Source organism: Pteronotus mesoamericanus, unplaced genomic scaffold (assembly GCF_021234165.1).
Source record: "Pteronotus mesoamericanus isolate MK-2021 breed Mesoamerican mustached bat unplaced genomic scaffold, CSHL_Meso_final scaffold_85, whole genome shotgun sequence".
In the NCBI taxonomy this organism is placed as follows: domain Eukaryota; kingdom Metazoa; phylum Chordata; class Mammalia; order Chiroptera; family Mormoopidae; genus Pteronotus; species Pteronotus mesoamericanus.
In genome coordinates this window covers 55,531,058-55,552,175 of record NW_026555329.1, presented here as the reverse complement: position 1 = coordinate 55,552,175, position 21,118 = coordinate 55,531,058, and the positions used below count along the sequence as shown (strand labels likewise).

General features: G+C 42.8%; 1 protein-coding gene and 1 long non-coding RNA gene across 2 annotated transcripts in view; one reads left to right on the top strand and one right to left on the bottom strand.

Annotated features, from left to right (window-relative positions):
* Positions 1-21,118, top strand: part of CTTNBP2 (cortactin binding protein 2) — a 170,286-nt gene that overhangs the window by 41,300 nt on the left and 107,868 nt on the right. The gene's annotated exons all lie outside the window — the stretch shown is intronic.
* LOC129063287 (uncharacterized) overlaps positions 11,243-21,118 on the bottom strand; it is a 41,331-nt gene continuing 31,455 nt past the window's right edge. Inside the window, exon 3 of the long non-coding RNA XR_008528336.1 lies at positions 11,243-11,477. This is a non-coding gene — a long non-coding RNA (uncharacterized LOC129063287). The remainder of the gene's footprint in view (positions 11,478-21,118) is intronic.

Sequence of the window (21,118 nt, the reverse complement as noted above, 5' to 3'; positions counted from 1 at the left end):
AATTTCTGCTCCAAGCCTTCAAAATTGGATACTTGTTAAATAGCTGATCATTCGTAAAAAAAAATAAAATAAAATAAAAATAAAAAGACTGAATTCAGAGCTCTAAATTTGTTTAACAGGCAGGGTATTTTTCAAAGATTGGGCCTGTAATACTGCAGTTCATATATGTTAATGAATTTTAAAAATTCTCCTTTCTGTTCCTGTATAATGATTAGTGTCTCAAGAAAAGAATTGCCTATAGTTTTCTAAGTTATGCCCCCAAACAAGGTGTTGTAAATGAATGAGCAGTGGGGTCCTACCACACGCCACCAATAGACAAAAACTCTGAAAACAGAGTCCAGTGGAAAGGAAAAATGAATTTTTTTATTAAAAATATGCATAGCAGGTTTCTTGATGGCCCGCCACTGCTAGAGGACTGTGCAGGTGACTGGTGTGTGGCCACCACGGTAGCTTCCCATAGCTTTGCACACCGGGGAGGGGCACAGTGCTTGCTGCCCAGTTGTACTGCTTCCCAGGACCCACCAGCCCAGACTCCTCCCCAACTTCTTACCACCTTAGCACCTGCAGTGCTCCTGCTCAGGCCCAGAGTGCTCAGGGATGGGTTCGGGGCCTGTACCCTGACTATGTTGGAGCTGTACCCAACAGACCTGCACTGTTGTGGGTTGTGAGTGGACAGCAGCCACAGTGGCTTCCCATCTGGGGAAGGGGTGTGGGGCTTGCTGACCAGCCATGCTCCCTGAGCCTGCCATCCCAAGCCTTCCCACTGCCTCCTTATCAGAACCTGTTGCACTTCAGTCCAGGCAGGTCCTGGAGTGCTCCATCAGGGTCACAGGGAATCTTCTGGCAAGGCCCACCAGCTCAGGAACTTCATCTCCCAGCCATGGACCCACCAGCCAGGGGATGGAGGTGCAAAAGCACCAGTTTTCCACATGCTTCTCTTTTTAAAACTGCCCCATAACACCCCCTCGCCACCCCACACAGTAGAAGCAGATGGGAGGGCACATCCCTCCTATCCAATTACCTACCTAGCTTTTGGCACCAGCCCTACCTTCCTCTTTTTGCTGTTTCATGAGCTTGTCATCCCAATTGCCAGAGAAAATGGACAACTACTTCCTGCTGGCCAAGTAGCATAGCCCTACCTGTTCCCTGGTCCAGAGGTCCCTAACATAGGGCTCTGGAGTAGAAGATAGCCTTCAGGCAAAGGAGAAGGATCTTGCAAAGTCCAGGTCAGTGGTGTCCCTGGAAAGCGGCATATGCAGTGTCCAAAGATGGCATTACTAGACTAGTTGGCATCCTTGTCTTATTCTAGAGGTGAAAAATTTGGCAAGAGGGTTAAAAGGCACAATCAGAATTATACCACTAACAAACAAAAGGTAGGGGCTCATTCTACAGTGTCCCTAATTAAAAAAAGTGGCTTCCTTGAAAGAAGATGTGTAAAGTGTCACACCTGTCCGAAGCACTATTGCCTACTACTTAAATTAGGCTGAAGGCAATATCCTGAGATTCCACCCTTTAACACTTATGGATTCTTTCTATCTGAACCATTATGGCTGAAAACAAAAGCAGTTTTAAGGTGACGCCAATAAGCTGCCCTGTTTTGCACCAACTCAACCACTTACTCCAGCCAAACCGTTGAGTCCCGGGAGGTGATAATGCAGATTGGTTTCTTAAGTGAGGCCTACACCATCTTTATATCTGCAAGACTGTCTTTTGAGAAGACATTCAGTTGCAAGGTCTTTGCTGGAATGATACTAAGCAGTGACAATTTTATATTATCAGGTGAAACCAGTTCAACTCTCAAGTGAAAACAAACTTTGAAGACAGCTGCATGAGAGTCCGATGTTCATGACTGACCATTGTGATTTTCCTTAAACTCTTTCCTCTCTGAAGGATCACCCTCATTGTCATCAAAACAACTGCCGGTTTTCAGTTTTGCCTTCTTGTTTGCATAAAAACAGCAAGAGCAACAGTTGATCACATTGATTATCCAAATCTACTTTCTGGAACTTACACAAGGAACCTTTAGATTGACCCTTAGTCAACCTTTCAGGGCACAGAAGCCAATCCCCACACCTGCGGTCCAACTTTGCCTGCAGTACCTGCATTCCTCATGTCTTTGAGGTTTCCATCGAAGACTTAAGTTTCCTCCTTGCCATCATTCAAGAAAGCAACCTTTGTTTCTTCCTTGGAAAGACTGCCATGAACCACATGGCCAAATAAGATACCGGGCCATTTCTCCAATGGGCTTTTATTAGCTTCCAAAGTCAATTTTAGTTCTTCAAGGCTTTCTGGTAACAACCAGGACCCAGGCATGCCTCCTCAAGGCATAAAAGTCTAGTCGAAGTCTTGGTTATTAAAACCATAGTTTGAAACCAGTCTTACTGGTTTCATGTAAAATAAATTTTATTCATTACTCATCACTGAGAATGCCAAAATCTAGAGGGATCAGGTAGGGTGAAAAATACAAAGCAAAAAGGAGAATCCTTGGCCTTCCAATATCTACCAAAGTTGCATTTCTGTTCATTATATCTTAGAAACCTTGATTTCTTTTTTAAAACAGAAACAAAACAAAAAAACCCAAAACAAAGTTCAGGAATAAAAAAGGGGGAGACTGAAACTAGCCTTAGAATCTTGTTCCCTACCAACCAGTCACACTAACAAGTCACACAGACGATTTTTCCCAGGTCCCAAATAGTGTGAAGCCCCAATGGTAGAGAGATTCTCTTGCCTCAGCTGGCTCTAATGGGCACCAGGTGACCTTTCCTAGGTCCAAATGGCATGAAGTCGCAAATGGCAGAGACTACCCTGCACCAATGGCACAAAGCCCTAAGGCATTCTCTCACTTACTATTGTGTTCACTGGTTTCCTGGCAGAGACATGAACACTGGCCAACCAGTATCATGGCAGAGACATGCTCTCTCACCCCAGCCAGCTCTAACTGGCACTAGATGACCTTTCTTAGGTCTAAATGGCACCAAGCCCCAAATGGCAGAGACAGAGGATTCCCCAAGTCCCCAGAGATCAGAAAACAAGAAACAAAATAAAACATAAAGCAAAGAATAACTGAATTGAAGCACTGAGGTTTCTTTCCTTTCAAAAAAAAATTCACGCACTTCTATGACCTCTACAACCTTCACAAACCTTTTCTTTTGCTTTCTATACACGTACAACTTTCTACACACCTTCTGCAACTTTCATAAACCTTCTTACTCAATAAGGAATGACCATAACACACTTTCAGTCCTTTTCCTTTTTAACAATGTAAAGGATCACACTCAGACTCAGTATCTGGCAGCTAAAAGCCCCTAAATCTGCAAACACATAAATAAATAAAGGAATACTGTCACTTTTCATTGAGTCCTGCAGTTTTCTTCCAAAAGAGAAATTTTAAATCTTCTGGAGTACAGATCCAGCTTTTTTTTTTTCAGCATCAACCACAGCAGCAGGGTTTGAATTCTTCTCAGGTGGTACCCATTTCATTTGTGTTGGGTGGATCTAGGGCTTAATTCCCACAAGTTTTAGAGAAGAGCACATTGTCAGTCCTATGTCATAGGGGCCAGTCCATTGCTTGGCTAACTTGAGTCTTCCAAGTCTTAAATGAGACTCAGTCCCCCAGCTGGAATAGGTGTAAAGGCTTGTCAGATAGATAGGTAGGCCTGCAATGAGCAAATGTGCACAGTGATTAATATTTTCCCTAAATGTTGCACATATTGCTTCATTTCTGACTCATGCTGCATAGCTGGGGTTGGGGGGGTGGTTCTCCCAGAACTGAGATTTGGAAGGGTCTCCCATAAATTATTTCAAAAGTCTACTTCTGGGCACTATCATAAGCCAGAGCTAAGCAGTGGGAAGTGCCTGGTCCCATTTCAAATGTGCTTCCTGGCATATCTTTGCCAGGGTCTTTCTTTGTGAGTTATTTTCTCAGTCTTGTAGATTGAGGTCTCCAAGATGCATGTAGTTTCCACTTTATTTTCAGTGCCTGTCAAACCTTCTGGGAGATGTCCAAAGTGAATGAGGGTTCATTGTCATTCTGAATACTGCAAGGAAGTCCACACTCTGGAATTTTTTAAGTAGAAGTTTTGCTACCTCAGTCAACTTCTTAGTTTTAGAGAGGTATACCTCTACCCATCCAGAGAAAGGGTCCCCAAACAAAATTTGAAATTCCCTCGTTTTAGGCATTTGTATAAGATCTACTTGCCAGTCCTCTAATGGGCATAACCCTTTATATTGTACTCCCTTTTCCACTGGGGTGCATTCTGTGTTCGGATTGTTTTTGGCACATATCTGACAGGCTTGGGTAATTCTCTAAAGAGTCCATTTCAAATGGGGGCCCTTCAAATGTGACCTAATGAGGTCCATCAAAGCATCCCTTCCATATGGGTCCCTTCATGTAGGTGTTTGAGGATGGGATACACTAGAGCCTCAAAGATCCTTCGATGGGTGTTGATCTTCCAGATGGAATTGGAATCTGTGCTAGTGAATCTCCATTCACAGGCCCATTCCTCATCTTGTTCTGTGTAACGAGGTTTAAATTTTGAAAAGTCCAAGCAGTGGATCAATACCCTTAATTGTGGCAGCCCTCTGGCTGCTTGACTTGCTGATTTATCAGCGTTTGGTTTCCCTGGCTCACGTGGGAACCATCCCTTTAGTGTCCTGGGCTATGCATTATGACAACCTGGTCCAGAAAATTCACTGCCACAAGCAATTGTAAAATCTCTGCATGTCTAACATCTTTGGTCCTCAAGATTAAGGGTCCTCTCTCCTTCCATATTGCTCCATAGGCATAGACTGCCTCAAAGGCATATATGGAGTCTGTGTAGATATTAACCTTCTTTCTTTGGGACAGTACTAATTCTTTCGTGAGGACTATCAACTCAGCTCTTTCTGCTGAGGGTCCTGGCACAAGGACTTGGGCTTCTGTTACCTTGTGTATGGTGACTACCTCATACCCCACTCTTCATTGGCCATTGTCCATGAAACTGCTTGCATTGTATATAGCTCCCAGTCTGGTGCTGCCAGTGACTGGTCCAGTAGATCCTGCCTGCTAGAATAAATTTGTCTGTGATTTCCAAGCAGTTATGCTGGAGGACTGAGTTTTCCTCTGAGTCTGGGAGCAGAGTGGCCAGATTCAAAGTTGAGGTAGTTCTCAGAGTAACATTTGGGCTGTCCAATGGAATGGCCTGGTATTTTCCCATGCACCCTGCTGTCAGCCAGTACCCTTCTTTCTGTTCCAATGGGGTTAGGACCTAGTGTGGTACCAATACTGTAGTAGAATGTCCCAAAGTGAACTCAGCTTTCTCTAAGATGTCACAAGTAGCTACTACTGCTCGAAGACATGGTGGCCATGCCGTTGTCATATGATCCAACTTCTTTAAGAGACAGGCTGTGGATATGGGGATGTTTCTCACAATTTGGGTTAGTAAACCCAGTCCAGTCCCTTACCTACATGAACATAGTATTTGAAAGGCTTAAATTGGGCAGTCCTGGCATGGGAGCCGAAAACAGCTTTTCCTTCAAAGTATCAACTGCTACCTGAGAATCCCTTGTCGGTTCTAAAGGTTCAGAATCCAGTCCTTTCAAGGATTGTACCATGCAAAGTACAAAGTTTGGAATCCAAGTTTGGCAGAACTCTATAATCCCTAAGAACCAACAAACCTGCCTTCAGTTCTCTAGGATTGGGATGCTTAGTATAGCAATGGCTAGTTTGCTATCCACCATCAAGCTCCTAGTGCCCTTTTTCAGTTGAAATCCCAGGTATGCCCCCTCCTGTTTTCAAATCTGGACCTTGGGGGTGATACCTTATATCCCCTTTTTGCCAAATTATCTAGGACTGCCATGGTGTTGAGTAAACAATCCTCAAAGGTATTGTGAGGTATCAGTATATCATCTGCATATTGCAGAAGAACTCTTGATCTCAACTGAATATTCCTTAAGTCCTTGGCTATAGTTGACCAAATATAGTTGGGGAGTTCTTGAATCCAGCAAGTATTGGAGCATGGCTTTTGTTTCTGGGTCCTGCCATTCAAAAGCAAACGGATTTGAGCCTGTTCATCTTTTGGGGTGCAGAGAAAAGTGTCCCTCAAGTCTAGGACTGAAAACATTTGCTATGTCCAAACACCATGAGTATAGCAGTTGGGCTCCATAGGATGACTGCCTTGCACAATGTCATTTATGGCTCTTAAGATCCTGTACCAATCAATATTCATTAAAGTGAGGCATTTTAGACTGGAAAAATGGGAGTGTTACAGGACACTGGTATGACAAATTTAGTCCCGATTTTAAGAACATATGCAGTATTGGCTGAATCCACTCTAAAGCCTCCTTTTTTAAATGGGTACTGTTTATTACATGGGATCCATTCCCCTTCTTTTAAGTTGACTTCTGTGAGTTGCACAGTTAACTGCTTTACCTGGGATTCCATCAGCCCAAACAGTTCAATTGACCTGTTCATGGATCTCAGGTGGGGAGAGTTTACCTCTGAGGCCTTCGGGGCAGGTAAGGAGCACCTGAAACTGGAGAGCATGTTCCAGTGGGACCTCTATACATAGTTGCTGCTTTTCAGGAGAAAAAGTTATTTGTCCATGCAATTTGCAAAGTAAGTCTGTCTCAGCAGTGGAATAGGGTGGTCTGAAATGTAGAGAAAACTTTGTGCAGTGTTTTGTTCCCAAGCTAGCATCTAGGGGTTGAAGGAATGCCTGTTTTTTGTACTTGTCTAATCACTCTAGTAACCATTACTATATCTGAACTTTCCTTAGTTACTTTTGTATTCAGCACTGAACATGTAGCTCTTGTGTGTACAAGAAAATCAGTTGGCTTATTTCCCACCATCAACTGTAGCCTGGGCTCCTGTGGGGAAAGAGTAATGGGTCAGGAGATGTCCAATGGAGCCCTTGGTCCTCCTCATTCATCGTCAGACTCCCGTTGCCTTTTTAGCATTTCCCAGCAAGGGTTTCCATTCCTACTTTCCCTTTTGAATTTCGGGCACTCCTTTCACCAGTGGACCTACTCTTTACAATAAGCACATTGATTGGTGCCTAGTGTGCCTCTCTTTTTTCTCTTTATGGTCCCACCTCTTCTTCTGGTCTTTCCACCCTATTTCTAAAAACACTGTGGCCTGCTTTACATTCCTTGGTTCCTGGTCATTGTAGACTTTAAAGGCTATGTCGAACAGCTGAGAGGGATTCATTGCCTCATCCAAACTCCGGAACTTTTTTCTCATATCCAGGGCATTTTGCCCATTAAAGTCATGTTCACCATCCACACATTCTCTAGCGCCTGTGGATCAGTGTCAGTGTGTCGTCTATAGGCCTGATAGATCCTTTCTAAAAATTCAGAATGGTCCTCATCTGGCTTTTGCTGAAGGGCCTGTATCTTACTCAGGCTCTTTTGCTTGGGCACTCCTTTCTTAAGCCCTTCTAGTATGCACTTTCTGCAATGTTCCAGGAAGGGTAGGCCACCACCATTTGGGTTCCAGTCAGGCTCTGCGAAGGAAATTGCCCCAACTGAAGTCCCATCCATTAGGATTCTCTTGGTGGAGACTTTGAGCCTCTTCACTAGCCTTACTTATAGCCAACCATCTCTTATCTGCTGTTAGCAGGATATTAAGGAGAGCTTGTACATCTGACCATGCTGGAGGATGAGTGGCAGAAATGGAGGCAATAAGTTCTGCCATTCTCTGAGGATCCTCCCTGTGGAGGATTTGAGATTTTTCCAATTCAGTGAGTCTGAAATGGAGAACAGAGTATGGGTCTAATAGTAGACAGCAGGCTGATCTTCCTTGTTTACTCTGTCTATGGGATAGTGCCTCAAAGGAAACTGCTTTGTTCTAGATGGGGCACTCCCTGGCCAAATTGGGTGCCCTAATGGGTCTTGATTGCGAAGATCTATCCCTCGTCATAAAGAGGTGGGGCTGTTGACCCTGTAGGCCCTACTTCAGGGATAGCTAGCAGTGGGGGTGGCAATGGAGGAGGTGCTACGAACCTTGTGTCCCTTGGGTTCAGGGCATTAATGAGATATTCCCTTATTCTCCTTTTCTCCCTATGTACTATCAGGAAGAGGTTTCAAGACTCCTTCCAGTCTCTGCACTGTCATGTCGATCTTTGTCTCTGGTGAAATCCTATTATGCAATGACATAAATGCCTTGACATAACTGATTTCATCTCATTTATGTAACTGTTGGCAATACAGTTCTAGTTGCATAATAGTACAGTAATCTAGGGAACCATCTGTGGGCCCCCTTTACCCACAATCCAAAATGTATATAGCCCACACAATATTACAGTAATAAACCAATACTTCCTTGGACCTTGGATAATGGCTGTATGTACCACAGTCCACTAAAATTTTACCCAGTGGGCTCCCTCCAGGAACCAACCCAGAATGGTTCCTGCTGGCCCACATATACAACAGGCCAAACCCTATGACAAAAAGAAGCCAGGCACTTGGGAACATACAGAGAAAACTGTCACTCAGACTCCATTCTTCTAACAAATGATCACAAGCAAGTTTTTCTGCCCACCAATTACGCAAACAGTGACCCCAACCAATGGCTTTCCCAAAACTTGGCCTGTCCTCACCCAGACCCCAGTTGACAGCCCCAAAACTCAGGTGATCCTCCTTCCCAGAGTCTGTTCCTTTCCCAGACCCATTCCCTTTTTACTTGCCATGTGTGTTTAAGTGGCTGATGCCTTTAGTGGGCCTGCAGAGAACTTCCCAGTAACTGGGAACCCCACAGTCCCACTTCCTGGGGAAGGGTGTTCAACCTGCCACAAGCAGCTGAGGCCCCACATTGGGCACCATTATTATAACCAAACACCTAGTGAGGCCCTATTCCATTCATAGGCAAAGACTCTAGAGACAGAATTGAATGGAAAAGAAAAAGGAATTTTTTATTTAAAATATGCACAACAGGTTCCTCAATGGGACCCACCTCTAGCTGAAGGAGTGTGCGGGCTGGTATTGGATGGTTGCTGAGGCAGCTTCCTGGGACTCCCTGCCTGGGGGAGAGGGACAGGGCTTGTCGCCTGGCTGTGCCGCCTCCCAGGACCCTCCATCTCTAGCCTCCTTCCCTATTTCTTATGAGCCTAGCACCCACAGCACTCCAGGTCAGGACCAGAGCTCTTGGGGAGGGGTGCGAGACCTGTCCTGACCAGCGACCATGGCTTCTTTTCTGGGGAAGAGAGTGGGGATTCCATAACAGCCTCCCTCCTGAGCCCACTTGCCCCTCTTCTGCCCCCTTATCAGCCTGCTGCACTCCTGGCCAGGCAGGTCCTGGAGCACTTGGGCAGGGGCATGAGGTATCCTCTGGACAAGGCCTGCCAGCTCAGGAACCTCAGCCACAGCCACGGACCACCCAGCCAGGGGGTGGGGGAGCAAAAGCACCCAATTTCCATGTACTCTGCATTTTAAAACTGCCCCCATGATTCCCCATGCAGTGGAATAGATAGAAAAGTATGCCCGGCACACCCAGTTAGCTTTCCAGCTTTCTGCACCAGCCCTATGCCACGTTGCTTTTTGCTGTGTCATATGCACATCATCCTGGTTGCCGGGGTGACACACATGTGCACCGTCTTCTGCACTTTACCCCTCCACATTTCTCGGCATTACCCACTCCCATTACAGTATCATATATTATGTTAGACCCTTTAATATTGCTTACAATAGAGAATGTGCTAATGTTTTGTGCCATGCAGTCTGTATAATGTGTTCCATTTTACAATGGGAAACTGCAGCTAAGCTGGTTAACTGCACTGGTCTTAGTGGCAGAATCTGTTGGTTTGTTTTTGTTGTTTTTTTTTTCACTTTATCCTGGTGGTTTCTAACACCAAAGATGGGCTCTGGTGCGTAGGAAGATTTGTGGAAAGCATTAAACTATACAGTGCTATTGAGTGTGATACTTAAATTCTTTGTGAGGTCTATGTATCTCCTCTCAGGAGATTATATCCCTTAGGCCAATATTGTAGTTATCTATTGCCACATAAATAATATCCAACATTTTTTATTTTCAACAATGATTTGTTCTGTTGTGGCCTTTGTGGGTTGGTCGGGCTCAAATGGGCTAGTGGGTGGGATAGTGCAGTGGGAGGTGAAGCTTAGAAGGAAGGACCTTGTGGGCCTCAGGTTCAGGTGGATGCCACCTTTATGGGGCCTCCAGGCCATTCTTCGAGTGCAGGTAGTTTTGTATTTCCTTAACTGGGACAGATTTGTTAGGGCCAGTGATGTGGAGAATATAAGAGAAAAGATGGTAGCCAGGGTTTAACCAAGACAGGATTAGTGGAAATCAGAAAGAATCTGTAAAGGATGCTGTCAGTAAGTGGTGGTGAGAGAGCAATTAAAGTTTCTTGGGCTGGTGGATGTTAACAAATGAACATTTGTTGTTACTGGTGGTATTGCTAGAAACTGGAATCAAGTGTCACTGTTATTAAGAATTTTTTGGTTGCAATTGACAGAAACCAGACACCTCCCAAAGAGTATATTGGTTCATGAAAAATCACAGGAATAAGTCTAGGGTTCAGATGTGGCTAAACCCAGGGACTCAAGTGATGTCAATTAGAACTCAGTATCACCAAAAATTGCCCTGGTTTCTCTGAAAAGTGCAATTATTGGTAGAGGAGCATTAGGGTATTGTTAGTGAACTCAAGGGGTTTGCCACTTGGAATGCTCTATTCAAAAACAAGATGTGGTTGTCACAACGTAGTTTTATTTCCTTGTAGCAAGTAAAGGAGACCAGATTCATATCCAGAACTTCTGCCTCCCTGAAAAGGGACTTAGCTATTGCTTAAATAACGCTATTTAGTCAATTGTATGTTGATTTCAGTTGGCTAGACTTGCTGGGTTAGGTTCCTGTGAAGCTCATCCTGTTCAAAGCTGGTCTACAAAATACCTTGTTACATTTTGACGTTTAGCAAGAATAGCATTTAGTAAGAATGGCCCAGACCTTGAGACCCTTGTCCTAACAGTATCTCTAAAAGACTTATATTTATTAACCCTCTCAGTCAGGATTCATAAAGACCACTCTTAAAGATAAACACGAGGGGAAAAATACATGAAATGATAAAATATTTAGCAGCCATTACACGCTTACCAGAAAGGCCAAAATCCAAACACTGGCAATACCAAATGCTGGTGAGGATGTAGAGCAATGGGAACTCTCACTCATTACAGACAGGAATATAAAATGGTACAGCCACTTTGGAAGACACTTTGGAGGTTTCTTACAAAACTGAACATACTCTCTTGCCCTGGCTGGTGTGGCTCAGTTGGCTGGAGCGTCATCCTGTGACTGAAAAATTGCATGTTTGATTCCTGGTCAGGGCACATGCCTAGGTTGTGGGTTCTGTCCCAGGTCCGGGTACATACAATTCCTGGTCCACACATGTGCAATACCCAGTGCATCTGTGAGGCAGCCAATCCATGCTTCTCTCTTGCATCAATGTTTCTTTTTCCCCCTCTCCCATCTTCTCTTCCTTCCCCTCTCTCTAAAAAGAAATGAAAAAATGACCTTGGGTGAGGACAAAAACAAGGAAATATACTCTCAGCATACAATCCAGCAGTGGTGCTCCTTGGTATTTACCTAGAGGAATTGAAACTTATGTCTACCCACAAATCTGCATACGGATTTTTATAGCAGCTTTTTTCATAATTGCCCAAACTTGGACACTACCAACGTGTCCTTCAGTAAGTGACTGGATAAATAATATGGTGGTACATCCAGACAATGAAATATTAATCAGTGCTAAAATGAATGAGCTGTCTAGCCATGAGAAGACCTGTAGGAACCTGAAATGCAAATTGCTAAGTAGGAGAAGCCAATCTGAAAGGCCACCCACTGTATGATTCCAACTATATGACATTCCAGAATAGGCAAAACAGACTGTCAAAAGATAGTGGTTATGGCAGGAGTGAAGAGGGAGAGAAGAATGAAGAGGTGGAGCACAGGGTGTTTTGAGGGCAGCAGATCTACTCTGGATATGTCATAATGTTTGTCTGAATCCATAGAATGTACAAGACCAAGAGTGAACTTTAAGGTAAACTGTGGACTTTTGGTGATTATGATTTGCCAGTATAGGTTCATCAGTTGTAACAAATGTACCACTCTGGTAGTGGGTGTTGATAATGGGGGAAGGCAGGGACAGGAAGTGTATGCAAAATCTCTGTACCTTCCTGTCAAATCTCAAACTGCTCTAAAAAACAGTCTTTGAAAAATTATAGAGCAGGTCCTGTCTTGCTAATCCAAGAACATTGCCTGTATTTAAAACTTGAAGTAGCAGGAGGAAGTAGGAACATCAGTCTTGGTCATTCCTCCTATAATATAACCATATAATAATATATGGTTATAGTATAGCTATATTATATAATATATTATAATTGAAGTTTTAAATTGCCTTTCATAAGGAGGAAAAGGGATCGGTTTGTTTATATGTGTGTTACATCATTTCCTAAAGGGAATGAATGACAAATCTTAAGTAGGAAGATAAAAAGAAAATTGACTCAAGTTCCCAGTAGGTCAGAATCAGATTGTCTTCTCTGACTTTTTAAGGTATTGTATTGTGGATTCTCAGGTTATATCACATAGCCTTAGCCAAATAATATATATAAAAATACATTCTGAAGTCAGTCAGTATATCTGAGTGGCTGAGCCATCATGAAGATGCTATCTATATATGTGTGTGTGTCTGTATGTATTTGGATAGTTGAAATGATTGAGAATAAGCTGTGTAACATTATGACTGATCAACGTCCAGCTGGAAATTCTTAATTGGAAAGCTAAAGCTAGTTATCAGCACTATTAAATACTAACACTATTTATGTACATTTAAATTAGCTTATGAAGAATTTATTGAATTCTCTTTGTGTACTAGGCTCCATGTTTATAATAAACATGAGTATGCCTAGCATCTTTATTATAGTTTACAGCCAAGCTTTCTTGGAAGAGAGGAGAGGTGGACTTTCAAGCAAATAATTATGTTGTGGTGGAATAGCAAATGTTCAGTCAAGGCTATATGCAAAATACAGTGGGGGCACAAAGAAGCAGTTCAGCATTGGGGTGATCAGAAAAGGCTTTCCAGAGAAAAACAAACTTGACATTGGGTCTCATAAGAAGAATACAGCGTACCAGCTACACATGGAGTTATGCAACAGCATGGTGAACTCAGGGCCTTGTAAATAGTTTTGTAGTTTAACCTTGTTTTATAATGTAAAACAGGATTTATTTTAATCAGATATGGTAAGACACACATGCATGAAAATGACTTTTTTGAAGGATGAAGATTTTATACTCAGATCCCTAGAAACAAGAAGTGCAACATTGCCTTGCAGGGCCACATGGGGAAGAACCAGGGCCAGTCAGGAAGTAGGAAAAGTGAGGCAAAGCATAGGCAAAGCCTTTGTTGTGGTTTCACTGTGAAGGGAAGGACAAGCCAAGGTAAGCAGGTGTAGTTTGGCTAGTTTGAATAATTTCAGAAGGCTCTAGGATATAGGGACTGTCCCTGGTTGTCTGATACTTGGCCCTGGGGTCACTAGGGCAGAGGAATAGTGGCTTGAAGTGTGAGAATTTGATAAAGGGGGCATGGGCTTTGGATCGTTTGGTTTACATGAGAAAGTCACCCTTCCTGGAGAGTCATTTGCTGTCTCTGATCATCACCTGGCCCTGGGAGGGTATTTTTTCGCCATCATCCAGTTGAGCCACAAAGTTACACTAGGACGGCAACATCAAGGACTCCATGGAGATCTTCTAAGGTCAAGAAATTCATCAGCACCTTGATATACTAAAATCTACTCCAGGATTAATAAACCCATTAGCCCATGTCTGAGTGAAACAGACACATTCAGAACACACTATGCATGGTATTCCCATTTCTTTTCTCTCATTCTTCAACTGTGAAAAACTTGGAATTAAGAATTGCAACTGAGAGTTAAGAATTAGAAATCCAAACATACAGCCACTGAGAGGAATATTGTCCTCATAGCTGATACATTACTTGGAGGGAGAAGAGCCCCAGGGACGCATTAGAGCCACTGAATAGCTGATGGTTTTGCAGCAGCATTGGAAGTAGTAAAGAGCTCTTGACAAATTTTAAGTAATACAATAATACCTTAGACCTGTATTTCAGGGTAATCATTCTTATCAACAAACAGGAAGATTGACTGGAGGAGTGTCAGATCTGGAGATGCGGAGACCACACCGGAGACTCTTGCAAGTGTTAGTGGGAAAGATAGCAAGGGGCTAGAGTAAGACAGTGATGGCTGGACTAAAGAAGAGGGGATATAGGTGAGCAAAATTTAGGATGTAGAAGTGATAAACCTTTACTGATTAGCTGTGGGTATGAGGGTTGAAAGTGGTATCTCTCTTGACACTCAAGTTTCAGGTGAGCTGTAGGGTGGTGGTGCCACAGCCAAGGCAGGGAATATGTGAGGTAAAAGGTGTGTGGTGGGGAAGATGAAGAGTTCAGTTTGGTACTTACTGAGTTTTCTGGTCTTGTTGAAACCTACAGGGTAAGTAATTTAGTAGGCAGTTGAATTTAAGGGCCTGGAAAAAGTAGTTTTGGTCACAGAGTACTATCTGTAGCAGCTTTGAGATAAAGGGAAGTAGGGAGGGAAAGTGAATTATAGCATAGTTAGAATTAATTAACCTTAGAGACAGTTTCCTTTCAGAAAGATAATTAGGGAGGAAACAGAATTTTGTGAGTACTAAAAAAAAGTGATTACCAACAGCAGGAGGAAAGCAAGGTTGAATGTAATGAGGAACCTGAAGATGGGTTAGGAATAAAGAGAAGTTTTGTAATGTTTACCCTGCAACCAAGTCCCTGTAAAAGGATAAGACTCCTTTAATCAATATCAACTAGATCTGTAGAAGTCTTGGCTCCTTGAGCTTAGGTGAGTTTGTAGACTTTATGTGTGTGTTAGCTTTAAAATATACTATCGTGTGCTTTAACACCACTCAACCTCCTGAGAAAGAATAGATGAAATATTCTGGAAGGATGCAAGCATGCAATATTGAGAAATAATGGCTTGAAGAAATAGCATCTGGAGAAGCATGAGCTCTCCACTGAATGGAGAGAAGTGTTTGAGTGAGAGATTCATTGGGGGAAAAGGAAGACACTGAGATCTTTGCATAGTCATGATGGAGTCCAAGAGAAACTGAAATGCAGGTTCAACTGGCTGCCTCAGTGAAAACCAAACATGTGAGATGGGTACTAGTGCAAAGGTAAGAGGTTTATTCATGTGTCGTTACTTGGGAGAATGATGGACTCCTGTGTCAAAGACCATCTCCCTTCCTGCTCAAGTTCATAGTTTTAGAGGAATAGGGAGGAGAGGACATTTTCTTCTATCCAGTTATCGTGCCAGCTTTTGGCGATCTCAGATCCTGTCCATTTATCTTACTAGCTTTTGGTGCACTTAGGTCCTGCTCATTCATCTTTTTAGCTTTTGGTGCACTTACTATAAGATCCTACCCCTGCGCTATTTTTGCCAATGGGGGAGACTCCCAGTGCTCCTTGACTGCCTACAATAACAGTTCACCCGTTCAAATCTCTGGACCCTTGTCATTTTACAAGGATGAATAGATACAGATCTTATGTCCTAAAATTTCTTCCTACTTTCAAAGGACACAGTCTTATCTATCCCTGGGTCCAGAGATTCTTGTTGTCTACTAAAGGAAGAAGGGATTCAGTAATGGAAGGAAGCCTTTATGTAAGGAAGAAGGATTGCTGATTTTGGAAGGCAGCACATGCAGTGTCTAGAGGATCACACTGCTGAACAAGCAAAGCTGGTAAATTGCTTCATATTTCAAGAGGCAGTGTTGTAGATGGGCTTCCAGAGTGAGGCCTATTGCATACACAAGGAATCAAGTATTTAGTGGGGAATATGTCTAGTAGTGCAAGGGGAATTGTAGTGAAATCGGAAACTGGAGAGACTAAAGGATCCCCATGATTTAATCCTGAGTGGGGCTTTGGGTGCCATACCCAACAGCAGGATAAGTTTGCCAAGAAAACCACTATCTGGGGAATATAGAAAAAAGCGTTATCGGTAGCAACTGTCAAAAATAAATAAATAAAATAAAACATTAACATTGTCACTTAGCTTAGCTGGCCCTTTCCAAAGGGGGTGTTCCTAAAATGGGAACTGGAAGGATCTCACAAAAACAATTTCAAAAGGGCTTAATTTAAGCCTGCTTTGGGGCACTACCCTAATCTGGAGCAAAGTAATAGGGAGTGCGTGGTCTCGCTTCAAATGTGTTCCCTGGCATGTCTTCTTTCTTCTGTGGTTCATGTTTTCAGTCTTCCATATAGATTGGGGTCTCCAAGATGCATGTATTTCCCAGTGAATCTGTAGTGCCTGTCCTGTCTTCTGGGAGATTTCTGAAGTGAACAGCAGCCCATTGTCACTTTGAATGCTGTAAGGAAGGCCAAACCAAAGAATTATTTATTTGAGTAGAAGTTTTGCTACCTCAGTTGCCTTCTCAGTTCTAGTGGGATATGCCTCTACCTATCCAGAAAAGGTGTCTATAAAAACGAATAAAAATTTAAAGTTTCCTATGGTTTTAAGCATCTGCGTAAAGTCACCTTGCCAGTCCTCAAATGGGCATATTCCTTTATATTGTACTCCCTGTCCTGCTGGGACACATTCTATCTTAGAATTGTTTTTGTCTCATATCTGACAATCTTGAATAATCTTCTGAATGGTTCTTTATAAATGAGCACTCTTCAGATGTGGTCTAATGAGGTCCCTTAAAGCATCCCTTCTATAATGGATCCCTTCATGGAGGTGTTTGAGGATGGTATACACTAGAGCTTCAGGGACTAAGATCATACCATGAGTGTTGACCTTCCATATAGAATTAGGGTCTGTGTTAGAGAATCCCCATCCATGGGCCTATTCCTTATCTTATTCTCTGTAGTGGAATTTAAATTCTCACTAGTTTAGGTGGGGAATTAAAACTCCTAGAAGTAGTAACCCTTGGGTGCCTTGTCTTGCTGCTTTGTTGGCAGTTTGGTTTCCCTGGCTTGTTTGGGAACTGTCCTCATGTCCTGGGAAGTGCATTATGGCAGTCTGGTTTGATAGATCCACTGCTTCTAGAAATTTTAAAGTCTCTTTTGCAGGTTTGATGTCCTATTCCTTGAGGTTGAGTCCTCTCTTTCCATATTGCCCTATTGATACAGACTACCATGAAGACATACTTAGAGCAGTGTAGGTGTTAAGTCACCCGCATATTATAGACGAATTCTTGATTTCAATTGAATGTTCCTTTAATCTTCTGCTAATATTTCCTTAAATATAGTAGGGGAATTCTTAAATCCTTTGGTGACATAGTTCAACAGTATCAGAGTGTGGCTTTAGTTTCTGGGTCCTGCCATTCAAAGCAAAGAACATTTGAGCCTGTTTATTTATTGGGATACAGGAAGAAAGCACCCTTCAAGTCTAGGACTGAAAACCGTTTGCTATCCTATTTCTTGGCAGAGTTTCTATCGTTTTTATCAATATTTTTCTTTTTGAGTCCAAGTAGTCCTTTCTCCAATACCTTTCCTCTTTGCAATAGGTTCATTGATTGGCACCGGGTGGGTCTTTCCCTTTTTCTTTTGGGCCACTTTTTCCTCGTTTCCCTGCACCGTTTCTATGAAAACAGTGGCCTGCTTTTATTTCCTTGTTTCTTGGCCATGGTAAACTTTAAAGACTGTCCACCAGCTGGAAGGGATTCATTTCCACTGCCCCATCTAATCTTTGGAGCTTCCTTCTGATGTTTGGGGCACTTTTCCCAATAAAAGTCGTGTTTATCATGTAGTAGACATTTTCTGGTACCTGTGGGTCAGCATCAATGTGCTTTTGATAGGCCTGATAGAGCCTTTTTAAAAATTCAGAAGGGCTTTGTTGTTGTTGTTGTTGTTGTTGTTGAATGACACATGTCATATTCAGGCTCTTTTGTTTAAGCACTTCCCTGTCAGCCCTTCTAATATGCACCTTTGTAATCTTCTAGATAAACTAGGTCCTCACTATTTTGGTTCCATTTTGGCTCTATCAAGGGGATGACCCCAGTTGGGCTGGGGATCACAATGGGATTCTTTTGTTGGAAGTAATGAGCCTTATCTCTAACCAGCTGCCTTTCATCTGCCATGAGCAGGATGTTAAGGAGAGCCTGTACATCTGCTCAGTTAGAATGGTGAGTGGCAAAAATGGAGGTGATAATATCTGCCATTTTCTGAGAATCCTCTCTATATGAGAGATTGGAATTTTTCTAATTCAGCAAATCTGATGTGGAAAATGGAGTATGGGCCCAGTAATGGCCAGCGGGCTCGTTTATTCTGCCTATAGGGAGTTGTCTGAAAAGGAATTGTCCTGCTCTGGATAGGATGCACCAAGGGAAAATTGGGTTCCCTTTCAGGTCTTTGAGGGAGAGACCATTCCTTCCTCATACAAAGGTGGGGCTGTCACCCCTCTGGGTCCTATTTCAGGAGTATCTAGCAGCTGTGGTGGTGGTGGGGGAAATCCTCCTGCTGCTAATCCTGGGTCTTCTGGGTTCAGGGCATTAAAGAGACTCATCTCCCCATTTTCTTTTTCTTACTGTGTCTTACTATTGGGGGTGGGGCCGTTTGAGTCCAATTCCCTTCTCTGCATCATTAGGTTGCTCCCTTTCTTTGCCATTTCCTTATTGTATAAAAACACAAATGCATGGACATAAGGGATTTTGCCCCATTCCCCTGACTCATGGCAAAGCAATTCCAATTGTATGGTGATGTCCTAATTTAGCGAACCATTTGGGGGCCATTTTCCCCCACTGTCTATAGTATACATAGGCCAAGCAGTGTTTCAATAGAAAACCAGTTCCTTCTTAGTCATTGGATCATAACTGTACATAGACTGGTTTGCTACAGTTCAGCCCAGTGGATTCCTTTTAGGAGTTGAAAGAGAGCAACCCCTGATGGCATGAAAGTACAAACCCAAAACCATAAGCACTGAAAGACCCTTGACTAAGTGGGAAAATATGAACAAAACTTGGATCTGTTAATTCTGTTAGTCCAAAAGAGCATTCACAAGCAAGTCATAGCATCTTATCTCATACTAGCCAATACTGCAATATTCCTCATCGTACCCAAGTGGCACGAAGCCCAAGTCGCATGAAGCCCAAGCAGCAGGGATAGCCTACCAACCAGTACTGCAAACGATCCCAACTGTTCCTAAGTGGTACAAAGCCCAAGTGGCATGAAGCTTAATCATCACGGACAGCCTACCAAGGGATACCCCAAATGGTCCTAACCAGACCCAAGTGTCATAAAGACCAAGTTGCGAAAAGCCCAAGTTGCATAAAGCCCACATGGCGTGAATTACAAGTAGCACAACGCCCAATGGCAGGGATAGGAAACCCTCAGTGTGCACACCAGTTCAACTTAGTCTTGGAGTCTCCCTGCTCCCCAGCCAACTGTTTTCTTTTACTAGCCAAGTGTTTTAGGTGGCTGACACCTTGATAAGGAAGGCAGGGAAATTCCAAATAAAGCTCTCAGCACCTGTCGGAAGTCCCCATAGTCCCCTTCCTGGGGTTGGCCTGCCACAGGTAATTGGGACCCCGGGCCAGGCCCTCCAGGACCAAGGTCCACACTGTCCCAGCAGAGTCACCAAAAACTGAAACCAAAACACAGGTTTAGCTGCTTGCTTCAGTGAAAGCCAGACTCATGATAGAGGTGCTGGTACAGAAGGAAAGAGGTTTATCCAGGTCCTGTGACCTGGGAGAATGGTGGACTCCCATGTCAAAGACCATCCCCCTTCCTGCTCAAGTGCAAGGTTCTTGCAGGGATAGGGAGGGCAGGCCTTTTTTTTTCTATCCTATTATCTGGCAGCTTTTGGCATGCTTGGGTCCTGTCCATTCAACTTTCTAGTTTTTGGTGCACTCAGTGTAAGAACCTCCCCCTGTACCATCTAGGCCTATAGGGGAGAGTCCCCGGCACTCCCCGAGTGTCTACAGTAACACCAGGACATCAGAATATTGAGGAGAGTTCCAGCGGGGGCAAGGACATTAATAAATTATAAGCTCTGATCCTTTTGCTTATCCATATAATTCTGGGCCTCCTGGATTGTAGAACATTTTTCAGTGAAGTGGGGTGTAGGGGACACTAAACTCTTAGATAAGCTATTTTTGTTTTATTTTTCCCCAAGTGTTTGATATCAAAATATAATAACCAGTAAATATTTTATCCACAGTTAGAATTATACCTTACCTTAACATTCATTACTTAAAAAAAAAAAAAAAAAAGCTTACATGTGGAAACATCATTAGCCTCTTTATAGCCAATAGGATTCTTTGACCATTTAGTAATCTAGGCTATTCATCCCCAAAGGGTAGTTCAAATATAAATTCCAGTTATGACCTTGTGAAACAAAAACAACCATTACTTTTTCAATTAATTCAGGCTGAGAGGTGTTTATTTCCTATGAGGAGCAGGCAGCCTCCAGGGCCATATATTCAGGGAAGAATGTGGTTCATTCTACCAATGAATCCTTTGTAAGGAAGGAAAAACAGTCCAATGCTACAGCAAAACCATCAGCTGTTTAGCAGCTTTCATGCCTTTCTGGGGCTCTTCTTCCTCCAAATAATATTTCAACTATGAGGACAGCATTCCACCCAGTGGCTGTATGTTTGATTTCTAATTTTTTATTCTCATTTCCAAATCTTAATTTCAAAATCTTTGCATTTGAAAAGTGAGAGAAAAGAAAGAGATACCATGCATAGTGTGTTCTAATATGTCGCTGGTCCTTTCCCTCAGGTGTTGGCTAATGGGCTCATTAATCCTAGGGTAGATTCTTAGTACGTTAGAGTGCTGATGAATGTCTTCACCTTAGAAGACACCCATGGAGCCCTTGATGCTGGTCTTCTAGTGTGACTCTGGCACAACAGGGTCATAGCAAAAACACTGTAACGTAGATCACTTTTAAGGGTGAATTTATTTGATTATTATCCTTTATGGTGTAAAGAGAATTTGATGGTCTTTTGTAAACTTCATGTGTGTCGTGTGTTTAAAAAATCTTTTGTTTGTTAGGATCATTTTAACACTAGGAAATATTAATAAAATTAAGACTGTTACTAATTACTAAATCAGCTTCAGGAAGAATTATCTTGGAAATGGGCTTTTGA